This window comes from Coenobita brevimanus, chromosome 22, assembly GCF_032717465.1.
Source record: "Coenobita brevimanus isolate Jiangsu-jjx chromosome 22, ASM3271746v2, whole genome shotgun sequence".
Lineage (NCBI taxonomy): Eukaryota > Metazoa > Arthropoda > Malacostraca > Decapoda > Coenobitidae > Coenobita > Coenobita brevimanus.
The window spans coordinates 34,240,659-34,261,374 of NC_136975.1; the positions used below are offsets into that span (position 1 = coordinate 34,240,659).

The 20,716-nt window shown below is 40.2% G+C and overlaps 1 protein-coding gene and 1 non-coding gene across 4 annotated transcripts in view; both read left to right on the top strand.

Annotated features, from left to right (window-relative positions):
* The window catches only part of LOC145392515 (uncharacterized), a 356,359-nt gene that overhangs the window by 133,715 nt on the left and 201,928 nt on the right, over window positions 1–20,716 (top strand). The window lies entirely within an intron of this gene.
* On the top strand, window positions 6,824–6,942 carry LOC145392604 (5S ribosomal RNA). Its single transcript, XR_013896035.1, has one exon. It is a non-coding gene; the product is annotated as a 5S ribosomal RNA (ribosomal RNA).

The following is a 20,716-nucleotide window of genomic DNA, read 5'->3' on the forward strand; positions in this document are numbered from 1 at the left end:
CCTTGGTTTAATCACGCTTGTTCTAATGCTGTCCGCAACAAGGAGAGGGCCTACAAAAGGTACCGGAGCCAACCCACCCCTCAATCACATCATCTTTACGTTTCTGCCCAGAATCGTTCTAAGTCTGTTCTTCGCTCTACTAAAAATAATTTCATCCATACTAAATGCTTTCAACTCTCCAACTCGAATTCTTCCCGCTTCTTCTGGCACCTTGCCAAAAATCTTTCTAACAACTTTACCTCATCATCCTTCCCTCCTCTTTTCTACTCTGATGGTTCTGTAGCTATTTCTTCTACTGATAAAGCAGATCTCTTCGCACGGACTTTCTCCTCCAATTCCACCTTAGACTATTCCGGTGCTGTTCCTCCATCACTTCCCCCCTCTGACTTCCTCATAGCTGACATTAAAATTTCTTCAGTTGATGTATTTTCTGCCATTACTGGCCTCAGTACTAACAAGGCATATGGGCCTGATGGGGTCCCTCCTGTTGTTCTCAAGAACTGTGCTTCTGTGCTTACACCCTACCTAGGCAAACTCTTTCGCCTTTGTCTGTCAACTTGTACCTTTCCTTCTTGCTGGAAGTTTGCTCTCATTCAGCCAGTCCCAAAGAAGGGTGACCACTCCCAACCCTCCAACTATCGTCCAATTGCTTTAACGTCCTGTATTTCAAAAGTTTTCGAGTCAATTCTCAATAGAAAAATTTTAAGGCATTTTTCCTATCACAATCTTCTTTCCGATCGTCAGTATGGGTTCCGTCAGGGACGCTCCACTGGCGATCTTCTCACCTACCTTTCAGACTCCTGGTCATCCTCCTTTCGGGACTTTGGCGAAAGCTTTTCCATTGCACTTGACATCTCAAAGGCTTTCGATCGAGTCTGGCATAAATCTTTAATTTCCAAACTGCCCTCCTACGGTTTCTATCCTTCTATCTGTGCCTTCATCGCTAACTTCCTTTCTGGTCGTTCTATAGCCGCTGTTGTAGACCGCCATCGTTCTTCTCCTAGATCTATCAACAGTGGTGTTCCTCAGGGCTCTGTCCTATCACCAACTCTCTTCCTTTTATTCATCAATGATCTTCTAAGCTGTACATCTAACCCTATCCACTCATACGCTGATGACTCCACCCTTCACCTTTCCATTCGGTTCCCGCAACGCCCATCTCAACAGTTGCTTCAACAAACAAGGGATGAGGCTATGGCACACCTAATGTCTGACTTGGCTTGTATCTCTGACTGGGGTAAAAATAATATGGTTGTTTTTAATGCATCTAAGACTCAGTTCTTACAACTATCAACCCGATAAAATCTTCCACAGGTATACCCATTAATGTTTAATAATATTCAGCTTAAACCTGCATCATCGTTGAACATGCTTGGGGTTTCATTTACTCGGGACTTATCTTGGAAAGATCATATTACATCTCTTGTAAAATCTGCTTCCAAGAGATTGGGTGTGCTAAGCTGACTCCGCTCTTTCTTTACCCCTGCACATTTGTTGACTCTATACAGGGGTTTTATCTGCCCCTGTGTGGAGTACAAGTCTCATGTGTGGGGAGGCTCCCCACATATAGCCCTTCTCAATAGGGTGGAGTCAAAGGCTTTTCGTCTCATTAACTCTTCTCCTCTTACTGACTCCCTTCAACCTCTGTCTCTTCGCCGCACTGTTCATCTTTATCTCTTTTCTATCGCTACTTTAATGGTCACTGCTCCTCTGAACTGTCTGCGTGCATTCCTCCACCTCTACGACGGGCGTGTAGCACCCGTCTGGCAGCAAACTCTCATCCCTTTTCTGTCCAACTCTCTAATGCAAGAGTTAACCGTTACTCCCAGTCTTTCATTTATGCAACAGGTCAGCTCTGGAACTGTCTCCCTCTGTCTGTATTTCCTGCTGCCTATGATCTCCAGTCTTTCAAACACAGTGTGTCCAGGCATCTCAAATTGATCGGATCTTGAATTTGGCTCTCTATTGTATTTTGTTTTTCTCTTGGAGGGAACTGTTACTGCGGGCTCATGGCCTCTGGTTCCTTGTTCCTCACATGAAATATATATATATATATATATATATAAAACATATACAGTATATACAGTAAGCCCTTAATTCACACGAGGGTTACGTTCCCAGACCCTTTGCGTATGTGGTAAATTTCCCGTATATGTTCTCCCGTGTGTGCACATAATTACGCATGTGTATTAAGTATATTACATCTGAATAATACTGCTTATGTACTACATACACCTTATAAACTATCATAAAGTATGAAAAACAACAAATATGTAAGAAACTTAACACTGAAAGCTGACAAGCACAGACTTAGGTGGAGACACTTCAGTAGTCTGGTGCCCTAGCCCTCACTGCCTCCCATATGCTACATTCTGCCTGCGAACAGTTGACTCATTCACCTCAAACATATGGTTCCGAGACAGTTCACAGGCGTAGGTGGAGACATTTTAGCACAGTCTGGTGCACTAGCCCTCACTGCCTCCCGTATGCAATGTTCTGCATTCTTTATTGTATGAACAGTTGACTCACCCCAAACATACGGTTCTGAGACAATTCACCATCAAGTCAATTCACCGTCAAAACATGGACGATTCCCCGTTATTCTATAGATATACTTATTATTGATTAGTTAACACTTTTATAACTAATTTTCAGAAGGATTTTATAACTCATATAAGTAAAAAACTAGTGTATTGTACTTACTAAATAATCTGGTATGTAAATAAATGACGGGGAATCGTCCTGACGGTGAATTGTCGCCGACATTCCTTCCCTAAGTTTGTCGAACACTTTAACTTTCTCTGTCAGCAGCATCACTTTATATATATACACATAGTAATCTTCCCAATATCCGATTTAATACAACCAAAGGCATATCCGGGAAGTGGGTTTGTCCGGATACTGGGACCCTGCCTCCTAGACTGGTACTTATGGACCCTAACCCAGCCTAACTTTGAAAGCCACCTAAATAACTCCCTACCGGACATGCGTAGCACCTATTTAAGACCCTGTTCACACAAATAAAGGACATAAAGCATGAAATAACTGAAAAGGAACCAGAGAATGAGGAATTAGACGTGAGTATGGAAAAGATTTAGCAGTGTACAGGGTACTTACAGCACATCCGTGGCCGCCTCCTGTAAGGCTCTGTCAGTGGTGAAAATGCTCTTGAAGCATGTACAGTAATCCATTGTTGTGCTGCACTTAATTCTTTGCACTGTAAGTTATAATTGTTTAACTCTGCACATTCTGTTCTTAATTGTGCCATGCCAGTTTCAACCGCCAGTTTGTCCTCCACACTTAATCCTTTGCACTCTAAATTCTGATTTCTTAACACTGCACAACACTGTAAATTCCCTTGTGGTCTAGTGGCAAGTATTGCATTTTATTCACTGCTTATTCACAAGAACGAGACATGTGGCATCCATTGCGATGAGCATCTACTCACGATGGTAGTTAGACAGTAACTGGGGAGGGGAGGAACAGCAGGGAGCTGGCGGCCATGTGTAAATACAGCTCTTCAGCGCTGCGCGCCAAGTCAAATTACGGGTGGGAAAAAATTCTGATTTTTAATTTTTTTTTTTAAATTTTTTGGCCATTTTTGGGTTCCGAAGGCCCAGGCCCAAAATGTCTGGGTAGTGGGGTGTCCGGTTATTGGGTGTCCAGATAATAAAGGGATTACTGCATATATATAGGCTGAATCGGTAGAGAGGCGGTCTGCAGTCCTAATGGACCCAGGATCGAATCCCGGCTGGGGCAGGGAACAGTTTAAGGATTTGAATTTCCTAAAAGGCAGACTTTCCTGATCTACCAGATGATCCGCCGACATGTCGTAAAATTACCCCCGCTAATACCAACACACCAGTCCTGTATGAGACAACCCTAGCATGTATTCAATATGGACGGTGGGTGTTAGCACCAAAGTGGTGACATGTGGAGGTGTAGGAGGACTACTGGGCCTTGGGATAGGTGACTGCTCCCAAGAAATAGGCCCTGAGCCTTTGCCCAGAGTCGGACACATAAAATATATATATATATATATACACCCTCTACTTCAACCCTTAATGAAAAGCAGTTTTTACCTCACATCATTGGTAAATCACTTTATTTCTTATCCTGTCAATTCTTACACAACCACAAATTCCTTAACATCCATTTCCATTGGTTTTACTTTTGACTTTTCAAACTTATTCTTATCCTATGTATTCTTACACAGGATCAAATTCCTTAACATCCATTTCCATTGCATTTACTGTTGACTTTTCAAACTTAAGTCTTGTGATAATTTTACATCCATCTGTTAATGCGACTTCTAATCACCTTCATGTGGTCCTCCATCAACTTCCATACACATTCATCTTTTCTGTATCGAGGCCTGCATGGCCAGGCGTCTTTGGTCCTAGAGCCATTCTACTCTCCCCATTTTTACATATTCATGTCTTTATTTTTTATCACTGCACTGAGATATTGAAATTGTTTCACCAATTCAGTTCTCTCACCATTCACCAGACCATCATACTTTAGTTACTCTCTCTCTCAGCAACTATTACTTTAGTATTACTTTCAGTTTCTTGTGAACCTGACCACTCAAAGACATTCACAAAACTCTGAACCAGTCAACAAAGATCCTCTTCATTCTTAACAAGTAACAAGTGTAATGCTGTATGATATTGACAGCTGGACAGTAAAGGAAGAGGTATTTGTAGGCTGAAGAATACAGAAATGACAATGATTAGGTGGATGTATAATGTATCCTTGATTAGGAGGCTGGGGAGTTGGGCTAGGATTGCAATTGAAGAGCTTAGAGGAAGGAGGGGATTTGAATGTATTGGTGTTGTGATGAGGAGGGCTAGGATGAGGAGTGGTAGATTGAAATGGTTTGGGCATGTTGAGAGGATGGAGGATGGCAATTGGGTATAGAGGGTGAGAAGTGAGAATGTTAGGGGGTAGGTTTGCGAGAGGCTGACCAATAAAAGATGTGGGACGAGGTCATACACAAGCATGTTAGAGTCTTTAAAAATGATACAATCAGAGCATTCTCAGCATACAGAGGTATGAAATGGGGGAATGCATGGGCAAAGGAGGTACATTGGAGTCTCTTTCATCCGAAGTTCTTTTAACCGTAATATGCCATTAACCGTAAGTTTTACTAAAACGTTCTCATTTAGATTAACCGCAAAAATCTGAAATCTGTCTGAAAACTCAAACACAGTGGGCTTGTTTCAGGCCACTAGCGTTAGTTTACGGTTGCTCTGCTAGTCACTAGAGCGAGCATTGGTTGCTCCAGCCCCCTCAGACTGCACAGTAAGTGCAGTTACATATGTGGTTACTACAGTGTATTAAGTATTTTGGTGATGGTTGAGTGGCTTTTGGGGTGCTGGTGGTGGGCTAGACGTCGCTAGAAATGGGTGGTGGGTGAGTACAGTACTGTTCCCTTGTATCCTACATATTATTACAGTATCTCTTGTCCAAAAAAATCGATTAAATGAAACTTTGCAAGTCCCATGATTTTCTGATAAAAGAGACTACACTGTACAACACTGACATGCCAAAATCTAGCTTACAGTGGGTAGCACTATGGTGAAGATAACCCCCTTTAATAGTTTTCAGCCTCATATACAGTGCTGAAAGGGGGTTTTCTCCACCACCAACCTATAGATGAAGACTGAAAATAGTTCTGTCCATCATAAACTGAATTTTGTCAGGTTATTGCTTTACCCCCTTGGGATGTGCAGTGCCTTAAGTACGCAACCCTTCACTATTCATCACCACCCCTACCCACTTTTTCCTTTTCAGTTAACTTTAGTCACATTTCCACAAAGGGGAAATGATTTTTTTTTTTTTATTTCTTCTAAGTGTTGGTGTTGACATTCTTGTTCTTACCAATGCTCTTTTCCGTAGTCATACATCATTATTTCTGGGTCAGGTTGTCTGAAAATTATCATGAGTGTGCCTGAGCTTGATATTTTGAGACACACACACACTCTCTCTCTCTCTCTATCTCTCTCTCTCCTTTTTTTCTGTTTTAATTAAGATCGTTAAAATTATTTCAGAGGTCAAAATGTAAGAAGGCAGGTGAATAAGTAACCAGCAGTGGCTGGAAAATCACCAAAAATCAAAACTTCAATTCCATTTCAAGCAAATGCTTTGTTTGGCTCCCAACACAGTTATGGTAGGCAGCAGGTTTGGTTTGAAGGATCCCTCTCGTCCAATATGTTTTGTGATTTATTTGAATCTTGTGAGTTACAAATCCAAGGAAGTATTTGTATTTGTGTATAAGAAGCAAACTTCGAGAAAGTGCTCGCTCGCACACACACACACACACACACACACACACACACACATACACACATAAGAGTAGCATTTCATTATATGGATGAGGAGATGATGAAAAAATTGATAGTGGTCATGATCCGCCCCAGGTTAGAATATGCAGCGGTAGTGTGGTCCCCACACAAAAAGAAAGATATAAACAAGATTGAGAGAATATAAAGAACAGCAACCAAGATGGTCCCTAGTGTGGCAGATCTGTCATACAGAGAGAGGCTAGAAAAGCTGGATTTGCCTTCCTTAGAGGAAAGGAGAAAGAGGGGAGACTTGATTGCAGTGTTCAGGACCATGGTGGGAGTAGATAAAATTGACAAAGAAGATCTGTTTGTATGGGATAAGAGAGCAACAAGAGGACAAGGAATGAAATTGAAAAAGTCAAGCTGCTTGAAGGCTATCGAGAAATATAGCTTTCCTTACAGAAGTATAGACTTATGGAATAGCCTGGACAAAGAGATCGTCCAGGCTAAAAACTTAAACGAGTTTAAAGCTAAATTTGAATGGCCATACCATGTTGAGTACACCGCTTCCCGTCCGATCAGCGAAGTTAAGCAACGTTGGGTCTGGTTAGTACTTGGATGGGTGACCGCCTGGGAACATCAGATGCTGTTGGCATCCCTACGTGTCAAGTGGGGTTGGTGGAGGATTAGTGCCCCTCCCTGTAAAACAATTAGTTCTAAGCCCTTGGCCACCCCGTCTGGGATACATGGCGTCTGGCAATGAATGAATGGAGAAACAACGACGGAAACCCACGAACATAGCACATTCCATGTATATCACAATTAGGTATACAGTATTAGGTAAATACATAAATATTTGGAACGACTTAGACAAAGAGGTGGTGCATGAGAAAAACATTCATGTGTGTAAAGGTAGACTTGATTAATGTGGATTTGGAGACAGGACAACACGAGCATTGCTCAATTCCTGTATACTACAAATAGGTAAATACACACACACAGGAGACACCAAGGAGTGCAGACGCGGGCCGACCGCACTCCATACTGAGCCAGCACGGCCAGTGGCATTACCTAAATTAGTATCTTTATATGAGTCAAGTTCTGTACCAGGTTAGACTAAATGGTTTTTATTATTAAAAAGAAAAACAAAAAAAAGTTTAAACAAGACTTGTTCAAACAGAAAAGAGAACCGAGTAGCGAAAGAATGCACTCAGTCAACTGATTGTTTGTTTAGAGTTCAACTGCCCCAGGGAATGTAAGTACTCTGTGCTTTTAGTATTGCAAAATGACCACATACTTTAGTAAAGCAAATTTGGAAAAGAAAAAGGATAAAGGTAGAAAGCAGGATGATGATTTCTACCAAGAACTGGTTGAAATGGAGACTCACAATAAATTGGTAGAGCATGTACACAGGCTAGAGATGCCCTTCCAGAATGAGATTGATGAAATAAAGAAGCAGATGCACTTGCAAAAGGAAGAAATGAAAAACTAGGAAGGGAGGCCAATAAGAAAGACACAACCATATGTGAACTAACAGTGGAAATGAGTACACTTAGGAGGAAAATGAGTGAAATGGCAAGTACAGTAGTTAACCACAAGAGTATTATGGAAGAGTTAAAAAATGATACAGAGACAATTAGGCAAGTAAGCAGTCCGATAGATCAGAGCAGTGATATTGAGGAGAAGATAACACAGGTGAATGAAGCTGCGGAAAGCTACAAAAATGATGTGGAAACCACGAATGCTGAAATGGTGAAAGTAAAGAAAGACTTAGAAACAAGGGTGGAAGAAAAAAGCATTAAAAAGGAAGTGAAAAGAATAATCCAAAACAATCCAAAGTTAGTCAGAGATTCAGTAGATATCACGAAATCTATAGTAATCACTGGTATAGAAGAGGAAGAAGTAAAAAACAAGATCTCAAGAGACAAAAAGGAGATGGCAAATGTGATGAGTCTATTGAAAGAAGTATCAGAGGAAATCTGTAGTAAAGACATAGAGGAACACAAAAGGTTAGGGAAATACGAGAAAAGCAAGTCAAGACTTCTAAAGGTAACTTTCTAGAGTGTAAACACCGTGGAGGAGATACTAAAAAATGCAAAGAATCTTATGGAAAAAGAGGAGTTCAAAAATATATGGATAAAAAGATGCCTAACACAAGAGGAACTGGAATTACTGAAAGAGAAGAGGGAGGAAGCAAAAACAAAAAATGAGGGAAGATAAGAAGAAGAGAAGAACACATTTTTTTACAAAGTAATAGGATTGCAGGTACGAAAGTGGTACATAAACAGGAGGGAATAAAAAGGAGGAAGGTAGTAGAAGCAAGTCATAACAAGTATATAAAGAAGATGATTAAGTTGATGTACTCAAATGTGGATGGAATGGTATCCAAATTATTAGAGATGAATGATTATGTCAGAGAAAATGAACCACATATAATATGCCTAACTGAAACAAAATTAACACCAAGGATATCAAATGACATACTAAACTTAGAGGAATATAATATATGGAGAAGAGATAGAAACTAAAAAAAAGGAGGAGGAATTATGATATTAAATAAGAAAAATCTGAAAGTCAGTGAAATAAAACTAGATATACCCTCACAAGTAAAACTGATTGCTGTAGAGATCAACACATCTGAAGGGAAAGTAATTGTAGCCAATTTGTACATGCCACCCAGATCAAACACATGGGAAAGAGACGAATATGAAACCTGGCAGAGAGTGCAGTTCAGAGTTTAAGAGCATTACTACATAAAATGCAAGAGAAATTGGAAAGAATTATACTAACTGGAGATTTTAATACAAATATAAATTGGAATACTCTAGATATAATAACCCAGGAAAGCTGTTGGGACCAAAAGCTCCTGGATCTCGTGCAAGAGTTTTTCCTAATGCAACATGTGAGGGAAACCACCAGAAAAAGAGGACTCGATGTACCTTCAATGCTAGATCTCATATTTACTATGCAAGAAAATGATATTGACAGTTTAATATATCACCGTCCACTTGGCAAAAGCGACCATGCAGTACTAAATTGCAACTTCAGGATAGTGTATGACATAGTTAACAACAATGAAAGTTACAAAAAGTGCCTGAACTATAAAAAGGGAATTTATCATGACCTAAAGAAGTATTTCTTAGAAGTTGATTGGGAAAATGAGCTTAGAGGACAAGATTTAAATGCTGTATATAAAAAATTCTGTGAATTTTATGAAATAGGAGTCCAGAAGTATATCCCACAGCACAAAGAAGCAGATAAGAAAATACAGAAATGGTTCAATTCAGAATGTAAAAAATCAAAAGAAAGAAGAGATTTGTTGTGGAATAGATACAGAAGACACAGTAGTGAAAGGGCATATAATAATTACAAACAGGCAGGAAACGATTATACAAGAATAAGGAGGGAAGCCCTAAAACAGTTCGAGGAGGATATCATAAATAAAAGTAGTGATTAACCGAAGCTATTTTACAGCTACATCAGAACCAAAACCAAAGTAAAAGATATAATACAATTGATTACAGATGAGGGAATCACCTATACACAAGAGAAAGATACTTGTGAAGCACTAAATAAGAATTTCCAATCAGTTTTTACAGAAGAAAAAAATTTTGAGAGGGACTATGTGGAACATGCATGCCCACACATACTACCAGATATACAAATATCAGAAAAAGTAATACAGGAGGAGTAAGTAAATTAGACAGAGGAAAAGCAAATGGTCCTGATGAAATTTCATGTTGGGTGCTGCGAGAATGTGCAAAGGAGTTAAGTAAACCATTATTTTTAATTTTCAAGAAATCCTTGAGTCAAGGTAAACTACCTGATATTTGGAAGAATGCAAATATTGTCCCCTTATTCAAGAAAGGGAATAGACAAAATCCACTCAACTACCGACCAGTATCACTGACCAGTGTTGTAGACAAGGTATTAGAAAAGCTTATAAGAAAAGCTTGGGTAAATCATCTAGAAGAACACAATATGATAACAGAAAGACAGTTTGGTTTCAGAAAAGGAAAATCATGTGTTACTAATCTGTTGAGCTACTATGACAGAGTAACAAACACAATACAGGAAAGAGAAGGATTGGTGGACAGTATCTATTTAGATTTCAAGAAAACATTTGACAGAGTACCACACCAAATTCTTTTATGGAAACTGTACTATCAAGGAGGAATTCGAGGCAAACTGTATTGTTGGATGCTAGATTTTCTCATAAAAAGAGAAATGAGAACAGTACTAACAGGAAACTGCTCATCATGGAAAGAAGTGACTAGTGGAGTACCACAGGGCTCAGTGCTGGCACCAATCATGTTTTTAGTGTATATAAATGATATAGACAGTAACACTGGAAATGAAAGCTATCTAAATATGTTTGCAGATGATGCAAAAATACAAAGGAGAATTACTAACACAGACTCTTGTAAAGAGCTACAAGAAGAATTAAATAAACTTAATGAATGGAGTAATACATGGGAAATGGAATTCAATGTGGACAAGTGTCATGTAATCAAGTTTGGTAAAAGTGGAAAAAGACCCGATTGGGATTATACGTTAGGAAATAAAACCCTACACACATCAGAAAGAGAGAAGGACCTAGGTGTGATTATCAATAACAGACTATCTCCGGCTGACCACATCAGTGAGAAGGGACGGAACATGTATATACTGCTTGCAAATATGAGAATAGCATTCAGATACATAAATGAGGACATGCTAAGAAGGATAATAACATCATTCATCAGACCAACCCTGGAGTATGCATCAGTAGTCTGGAGTCCTCATCTCAAAAAACACATAGACAAGCTTGAAAAAGTTCAAAGGGCCGCTACAAGATGGATACCAAGCTTAAGGGATCTAAGCTACGAAGAAAGACTAAATAAACTGAATCTACCAGCACTACAGGAGAGAAGAAAAAGAGGTGACATGATAATGCTATATAAATGCATATCAGGGAAGGAGAAAATAGACATAAATGATTACTTAACATATGGGGAAGCATCAGCAAGAGGACACTTCAAAAAACTGCATGAGAAGAGAGATGATAAAGATGTGAGGAAATTTAGTTTCCCAAACAGAGCAATTGATCAGTGGAATGCACTACCGAATGAAATAGTGTGTGCCAAAACAATTCACAAATTTAAGGTTATGTACGATAAATATGATTTAAGACACGGGACAGTACGAGCTTGACTCATTCCTGTAAAGATACAATTGGGTAAGAACAATTAGGTACGAACACACGAGGCACCAAGGGGAGCAGACGCACGTCGACATCACTCCATACCTGGCCAACTTGGCCAGTGGCATTACCTAAATTAGTATCTATATATGAGTCAAGCTCTGTACCAGGTTAGACTAAATTGTGTTCTAATATAAAAAAGAAGAAGTTTTAAGTAAGACTTGTTCAAACAGTAAAGAAAACAAAGTAGCGCAAGAATGTGCACAATCAGCTAATCGTTTGTTTAGTCTACAACTGCCCCAGGGAATGTATGTACTACATGTGCTTTTAGTACAGCAAAATGACCACATACTTTATTAAAGCAAATTTGGAAAAGAAAAGGGATAAAGGTAGAAAGCAGGATGATGATTTCTACCAAGAACTGGTTGAAATGGAGACTCACAATAAACTGGTGGAACGAGTACACAGACTAGAGATGGCTTTTCAAAATGAGATTGATGAAATTAAGAAACAGATACACTTGCAAAAGTAAGAAATGGGAAAATTAGGAAAGGAAGTCAACAAGAAAGACACAACCATAGATGAGCTGACAGTAGAATTGGGTTCACTTAGGAGAAAAATTAGTGAATTGGCAAGTACAGTAGTAAACCACGAGAGTATTATGGAAGAGTTCAATAATGATACAGAGACAGTTAGGCAAGTAAGCAGTCTGATAGATCAGAGCAGTGATATTGAGGAGAAGATAACACAGGTGAATGAAGCTGCGGAAAGCTACAAAAATGATGTGGAATCCACATATGCTGAAATGGTGAAAGTAAAGAAAGACTTAGAAACAAGGGTGGAAGAAAAAAGCATTAAGAAGGAAGTGAAAAGAATAATCCAAAACAATCCTAAATTAGTAAGAGATTCAGCAGACATCAACAAACCTACAGTAATCACTGGTATAGGAGAGGAAGAAGTAAGAAACAAGATCTCAAGAGACAAAAAGGAGATGGCAAATGTAATGAGTCTATTGAAAGAAGTATCAGAGGAAATCTGTGGTAAAGACATAGAGGAACACAAAAGGTTAGGGAAATACGAGAGAAGCAAGTCAAGACGCCTAAAGGTAACCTTCCAGAGTGTAAACACTGTGGAGGAGATGATCAAAAATTCAGAGAATCTTAAGGAAAAAGAGGAGTTCAAAAACGTATGAATAAAAAGATGCCTAACACAAGAGGAACTGGAATTACTGAAAGAGAAGAGGGAGGAAGCAAAAACAAAAAATGAGGGAAGATCAGAGGAGGAGAAGAATACATTTTTTTACAAGGTAATTGGATTGCAGGTACAAAAGTGGTACACAAACAGGAGGGAATAAAAAGGAGGAAGGTAGTAGAAGCAAGTCATAACAAGTATATAAAGAAGATGATTAAGTTGATGTACTCAAATGTGGATGGAATGGTATCAAAATTATTAGAGATGAATGATTATATCAGAGAAAATGAACCACATATAATATGCCTAACTGAAACAAAATTAACATCAAGGATATCAAATGACATCCTTAACTTAGAGGAATACAATATATGGAGAAGAGATAGGAACTTAAAAAAAAAAAGGAGAAGGAATTATAATATTAACTAAGAAATAGAACTAGATATACCCTCACAAGTAGAACTGATTGCAGTAGAGATCAATACATCAGAAGGGAAAGTAATTGTAGCCAATGTGTACATGCCACCTACATCAAACACATGGGAAAGAGGCAAATATGAGGACCTGGCAGAGAGTACAATTCAGAGTTTAAGAACATTGCTACATAGACTGGAAGAGAAATCGGAAAGAATAATACTAACTGGAGATTTTAATACAAATATAAATTGGAATACTCTAGATTTAATAAGCCAAGAAAGCTGTTGGGACCAAAAGCTCCTGGCTCTCGTGCAGGAGTTTTTCCTAACGCAACATGTAAGGGAGGGGGGCGCGTTAGCACAGTGGTAGCGCGCTGGACTTGTGATCGGGGGATTGCAAGTTCGAGCCTCGCCCGGGCTGCCGTGCCGGGAGGGGTAGCTCCCTCCTGTAACCCTAGCGGGGCTATATAGTCCAATACAGGGCTTAGCTCGGGGGAACTCCATTTCTCCCAACATTAAGGGAAAGCATCAGAAAAAGAGGACTCGATGTATGCCTCAGTGCTAGATCTTATATTTACAAGGCAAGAAAACGATATTGACAATTTAATATATAAGAAGTACATCCCACAGCGCAAAGAAGCAGAAAAGGAAATAAAGAAATGGTTCAATACAGTATGTAAAAACTCAGAAGAAAGAAGAGATTTGTTGTGGAATAGATACAGAAGACACAATAGTGAAAGGGCATATAACAACTATAAACAGGCAAGAAACGATTATACAAGAATAATGAGGGAAGCCGAAAAACAGTTTGAGGATATCATAAATAAAAGCAGTGATCAACCGAAGCTGTTTTACAGCTACATCAGAAGCAAAACCAAAGTAAAAGATATAATACAATCCATTACGGACGAGGGAATCGCCTATACACAAGAGACGGATATTTGTGAAATAATAAGAATTTCCAATCAGTTTTTACAGAAGAAAAAAATTTTGAGAGGGACTATGTGGAACATGCATGCCCACACATACTACCAGATATACAAATATCAGAAAAAGTAATATAGGAGGAGTTAAGTAAATTAGACAGAGGAAAAGCAAATGGTCCTGATGAAATTTCATGTTGAGTGCTTCATGAATGTCCAAAGGAGTTTAGTAAACCATTATCTATAATTTTCAAGAAATCTTTGAGACAAGGTAAACTACCTGATATTTGGAAGAATGCAAACATTGTTCCCTTATTCAAGAAAGGGAATAGACATAATCCACTCAACTACCAACCAGTATCACTAACCAGTGCTGTAAGCAAGGTATTAGAAAACCTTATAAGAAAAGCTTGGGTAAATCATCTAGAAGAACACAATATGATAACAGAAAGACAGTTTGGTTTCAGAAAAGGAAAATCATGTGTTACTAATCTGTTGAGCTACTATGACAGAGTAACAGACACAATACAGGAAATAGAAGGATTGGTGGACAGTATCTATTTAGATTTCAAGAAAGCATTTGACAAGAGTACCACACCAAAGACTTTTATGGAAACTGTACCATCAAGGAGGAATTCGAGGCAAACTGTATTGTTGGATGCAAGATTTTCTCATAAAAAGAGAAATGACAACAGTACTAAGGAGAAATTACTCATCATGGAGAGAAGTGACTAGCAGAGTTCCACAGGGCTCAGTGCTGGCACCAATCATGTTTTTAGTGAATATAAATTGTATAGACAGTAACACCGGAAATGAAAGCAATCTAAATATGTTTGCAGATGATGCAAAAGTACAAAAGAGAATTATTAACTGACTCTTGTAAAGAGCTACAAGAAGAATTAAATAAACTACATGAATGGAGTAATACATGGCAAATGGAATTCAGTGTGGACAAGTGTCATGTAATCAAGTTTGGTAAAAGTGGAAAAAGACCCGATTGGGATTATACGTTAGGAATTAAAACCCTACACACATCACAAAGAGAGAAGGATAGGTGTGATTATCAATAACAGGCTAACTCCGGCTGACCACATCAGTGAGAAGGTATGCAGCATGTATACACTGCTTGCAAATATGAGAATAGCGTTCACATACATAAGTGAAGACATGCTAAGAAAGATAATAACATCATTCATCAGACCAACCCTGGAGTATGCATCAGTAGTCTGGAGTCTTCATCTCAAAAAACACATAGACAAGCTTGAAAAAGTTCAAAGGGCCACTACAAGATGCATACGAAGCTTAAGGGATCTAAGCTACGTAGAAAGGCTAAAAAAGCTGAATCTACCAACACTTCAGGAGAGAAGGAAAAGAGGTGACATGATTATGCTATATAAATGCATATCAGGGAAGGAGAAAATAGACATAAATGATTACTTAACGTATGGGGATGCATCAGCAAGAGGACACTGCAAAAAACTGCATAAAAAGAGAGGTGATAAAGATGTAAGGAAATTTAGTTTCCCAAATAGAGCAATTGATCAGTGGAATGCACTACCGAATGAAATAGTTTGTGCCAAAACAATTCACAAATTGAAGTATAGTAACCCCTCCAATATCCGGATCAATAGAGCCATCGGTAAGTTCGGTTATTGGTTTCATCCGGATATTGGGCCCCAGCTTATGGACTTGTACTTATGGACCCTAACTCAGAGAAACACCTATACAACTCCCTCCGGACATGCATAGCACCTATTTAACACCGAAATCACACCAATAAGGCACATAAATGACTGAAATAAATGCAAAAGAAACATAAAATGAGTTTTTAGAAGTATGTTCATACATTAATAAACATTCTGGTACTTATGGACCCTAACCTAGCCTAACTCTGAAAAACACATTCCTACTGCACATGCATGAGGTAAGTATAGTATGGAAAAAAGTACAGTATGAAACATTCTGGTAAGTATAGTATGGAAAAAAGTACAATATGAAACATTCTGGCTACTTACAGCAAGTCCCTGGCCACCTCGATGAATAACCGCCTCCTCTCGGACTCTGACAGTAAGAATGATTTCCTGAAGCACTTGCAGTACACTCTTCCTGAAGTCTTGCACTGAACTTAGTCAGTAACAAACAGAAGTCCGTTCTCTTCACAGTGTTCACTTTAGTCCGAATAATGTTCCAGTTAACTTTAGTGTTGCACATAAACTTTTCCCAATCTTTTCAATTTCTAAAGCCAAAACAAAGAAGGTTAGTTACGTTAAATTTTGTTTCCACTGAGTCTTTTCTCTCATTTCGAAAACCTTAACACAACACACCGTTTTTTTCACTGCACAACACTCAAAATTCCCATGTGGTCTAGTGGAGAAGTTCTTGCTGTTTATTCACTGTCAGAGGCCGAGAGTATTACTGGCAGGCGACCAAGGGGTGCATTGGTGGGTCGTGGTGATGGCATACCGACTACAGAAGACTCTGAAGAAAGCCGCAAACTCACATCGAGCGGTGACTCCACTGTAGCTGATGTGCCGGGCTGTGGCTCGGAGCATGAGGGCCTGTCTTGGGGAGGCAATGGAGTGGAACCAGGGCTTGGCACAGCGGGGGTCACGGGCCTGAAAAAACTGTCAATCGTTGACTGACGCAAGGACCGACGATTCTGGCGATTGATGATGCGCTGCCTGAAAGCACGCACTTCCTCCACGAGTCCCAAGGGCCCCATCTCCCTGTCGCAGTCCCGGTGTTCCAGGTAGTCTAGGACGAACTCTAGATGTTCCCGGAGTGCGCTCAGCTTGAGGATGGCTGGAGTAGTGTCCTGCTGAGAGGAGTCCGCATCATCATCGCCTTCGTCGTCAGAATCTTCAAGTTCGGGACTGACACCAGCAATCGAAGAGGCGATCTCGATATCAGACAACGTCTGATACCCAGGATCGCCCTCGTCGTCGTCCAACCACTCACGAACATCGTCCACATCAACATCGTCGCCGTGCGTACGTAGCCGTGCATGGAAGTCATCCACGTCAAACCCTAGAAAATCGTACTCCACATCTGTTCCGAGAAGCAGACGAGACCAACCATTTTCAAGAGTTTTCACAGGGACTTCCTTCCATGCACTAGCCCAGTTGTACAGCACAGACTTGATGTTGTAGCGGCGAAGGTTTTCCAAAGTCCGCTTGCCTCAAGTGTCACGTCCTTCCCTGCGCTCGTCCTCGTCCTCGAGAACAACCATCACCTCGTCCAGGAACTTCCGACGGTACAGGCGCTTTGTTGCCACGATCACTCCTTGGTCCATGGGTTGAATGAGAGCAGTCGTATTAGGTGGCAGAAACATGCACCTAATACGGCCATTCTCAGCAACCAAGTCTTTGTCTTACGGGTGGGCAGGTGCATTGTCGAGGAGAAGGAAAGCCTTTACCTGGTCGCGAGGAATTCCCAGTGTCTTCATCTGGTACTGGATGACCTCCTTGACGAAGTGACGGTGAAACCAGTCTTTGAAAATCACAGCTGTGAACCATGCTTTCAAAGAATGGTACCATACGACAGGAAGGACATCCATCACCCCACGAAGGCACCGAGGCTGCTTTGCACGGCCAACAATAATTGGCTTAAGCCGGTGCATGCCGTTAGCACTGGCACAACACAAAGCAGATATCCGTTCCTTAGAAAGCTTGCGGCCACGTACACGCTTCTCCGTCTCATCGGCTAGAGTGTTCGTTGGCACCGAGCGATAGAATAGGCCAGTTTCGTCTGCGTTATAGACTTGACCGAGAGTGAGGCCCTCCCTGTCGATCAAGCCTTTCACCTTGTGCCGAAATTCGTCAACTCCATCCTCGTTAGCGTCCAATGCTTCGCCATGTGCTTTACGGTTAGTAAGGCCATGTCGCAACTTGAACGCGAAGAGCCAACCCTCGGATGCCTTGAAGTCTAGGGCGTCGTGAAGCCTTGCAAACTTCTCAGCAGCAGCCTTCAGCTCCGTTCCACGTACCATGACACCAGCTGCACGTTGCTGTCGGTACCAAATCAACGTGGATCGGTCGATTTCTGCAAACTTGGGGATAAACATGACCTTCCTCTCCACGTTGCGTTTGCTTCTCGACGAGAAGTCAGCCGTGTACTGCATGAGTTTGTCTCGGGAACGCTTGATATCGAATAAAGTCGACCGGGCCAGGTTAAACTCGCGGAGAATGCGTGAAGAAGACCAACCCGCATCAACTTTCTCCAATATCTCCCGTTTCTTCTCCAGAGTCAACACCACTCTCTTCCTTTTCTCAGGAGGTGGGGCCATCATCACACACACTAAGAGTATGGCAGAGAGCAGCAGGAGGCCTTGCAGCAAGTACGGCACCACCACAAAAGCGAGCACATGGGCAGCCATTGCGAAGAGCGTAGGTCCAGTCGCGGTGAGAGACAGGTGGGAAGTGGGGAGGATGCAGCGGCGCTCTATCGGACGTCGGAGGAATGACGAACCAAAACAATGCTCTCACGCGGCGCGCGCGGCAAGTTCAAATTATGGACGGCAAAAAATCGACCTTTTTTAAATTTTTTTTTTGGATTTTCAGACCATTTTGGGAATGTTTGATCCCAGGACGATAAGGTTCGGTTAGTGGGTATGTTCGGTTATTGGGCGTCCGGATATTAGAGTGATTACTATGTACGATAGATATGGTTTAAAATACAGGACAGTACGAGCTTGACTCATTCCTGTAAAGATACAATTAGGTAAGAACACACACACACACACGGAGAGCCACAACGGACGGACGTGTCTCTCAACAGCTCCCAGGCCCAGGCTGCATAGCTTAAGTAGTTTCCAGGAATTATGTTTATCATGTCTCCTATGGTTTTGTTTTAAGTTTAAAATATTGTAAGTTAATATAGACTACCAAAAATGTAAAGATTTATTGGGAAGAATATACATGAATGTTTTGTAGTATTTTTGGTAACAGCTGTTTTTGCTACAGTAACCAACACCCAACATGGCCGAAAATGTGAACACTGAGGGACTCGAATTTCCAGGATTTGATAAGAATACTAATATCATGGATCTGGTTAAAACATTGATAATGAGAATTAGTAAACTTGAAAAGAAAGTGGAGAATTTAGTGTTAAAGGACATGTCTGAGAATATGGAAATTACTATATAGAGTCTGATTCAGTCCAATGAGACGGCGAATGAAGAAATTAGAAATTTGAAGCGTGAAAATGTTGAATTGAGGAGGAAACTAGAAGAGAGTACTAATAAAACCGAGAAGGTGAGTAATGTATTAGAAGAACATAAGGCAAAGTGGGCACACGTAGAAGAAGAACAGAAAGAAGTGGTCAGCTTAAGAGAAATCATCCAGGAAGAAAGGGAAATGACCAAGAAAAAGATGGAAGAAAATGTAGTGAAAATACTGAAGAGAAAAGAGAAAATAGTGAGAGAAACTGTAGAAAGGAACAGATGCGTGGTAATATTTGGAAACAGGGAGGAAGAAAAGGTTAGATTTGTGAGACTCGAGAGAGACACGAACCTGGTGAAAGGTATATTAGGCAAAATTGACCCCGAAGGAGACAAGTGGGTAAAAGAAATTGAGGAAGTAAGGAGGATTGGGCCTTATAGGAAAGGGGAAACAAGACCAGTAAGAGTCAAGTTGACATCAGAAAGTTTAGTAAACGACATACTCAAAATGACCTGGAAATTAAGGAAAGAGGCTGGAATGGAAAATATTATAATAAGAAAAGATTTAAATGAAGAAGAAAGAGAAGTTTTAAAATCATTGAAGGATCAAGTAAAGGAATAAAATGATAAGAGGACAGAGGAAGAATGTGATACTTTTTTTTGGAGAGTATTGGATATGAAAGTAAGGAAGTGGTATATGAGGAAATAGAATACACTAATATTGATGGTTTAATATCGGCCAGGATTGAAAATAATGATTTCTTGAGAGAATATGAACCTGATGTCATGTACTTTGTAGAGACCAAATTAAGAGAGGATATTGATGTTCATTTGGGAGATGGTAAATACAATCTGTGGAGAAGAGACCGAAAAGAAAAAACGGGAGGAGGAGTGATGATAGCAGTGAAGAACAACATAAATGTAGATAATGTGGAAATGGGAGAAGACAGGGCTGAAGTGATATATATGAAATTAGAAACTGGAGAGAAAGTCAACAGAGATACGGCGGTAGTGTATGTTCCCCCTAAGACGAGAGCATGGAATGATGACAAATACCATGAGATGTTGTCAGATATGGCTAGCTATTTACAAAAAATAATTGAGAAAAGTAATAATATAATTTTGGTGGGTGACTTTAACTGTAAAGAGGTGAACTGGGAGGAATGGGACTCAGGAGGCAGCGAGGATTCATGGGGTACTGTATTATTAAATATAATAATGAATATTGTGATGACGCAATGGATCAGAGAAGAGACACGGTTCTGAGGTGAGGACACACCAGCAAGGTTGGATTTACTGTTTACCAAAGAACCCGATGTAATAGAATCATTGAAATATTTCTGCCCTATAGGAAAAAGTGATCATGTGGTCATTGAGTTCCAGATGATGAAATGGGAACGTCGAGCCAAGAGACGAGCTTCATAGACAGGGAAGATACAACTTTGGGAAAGCTAATTTCACAGGACTGAGAAACTTTTTTGAAAATGCGGATTGGAGAAAATTGAGAGAAACAAGAGAGATACAAAGGAAGTGGGATGTCTTTCTAGACCTCTACTATT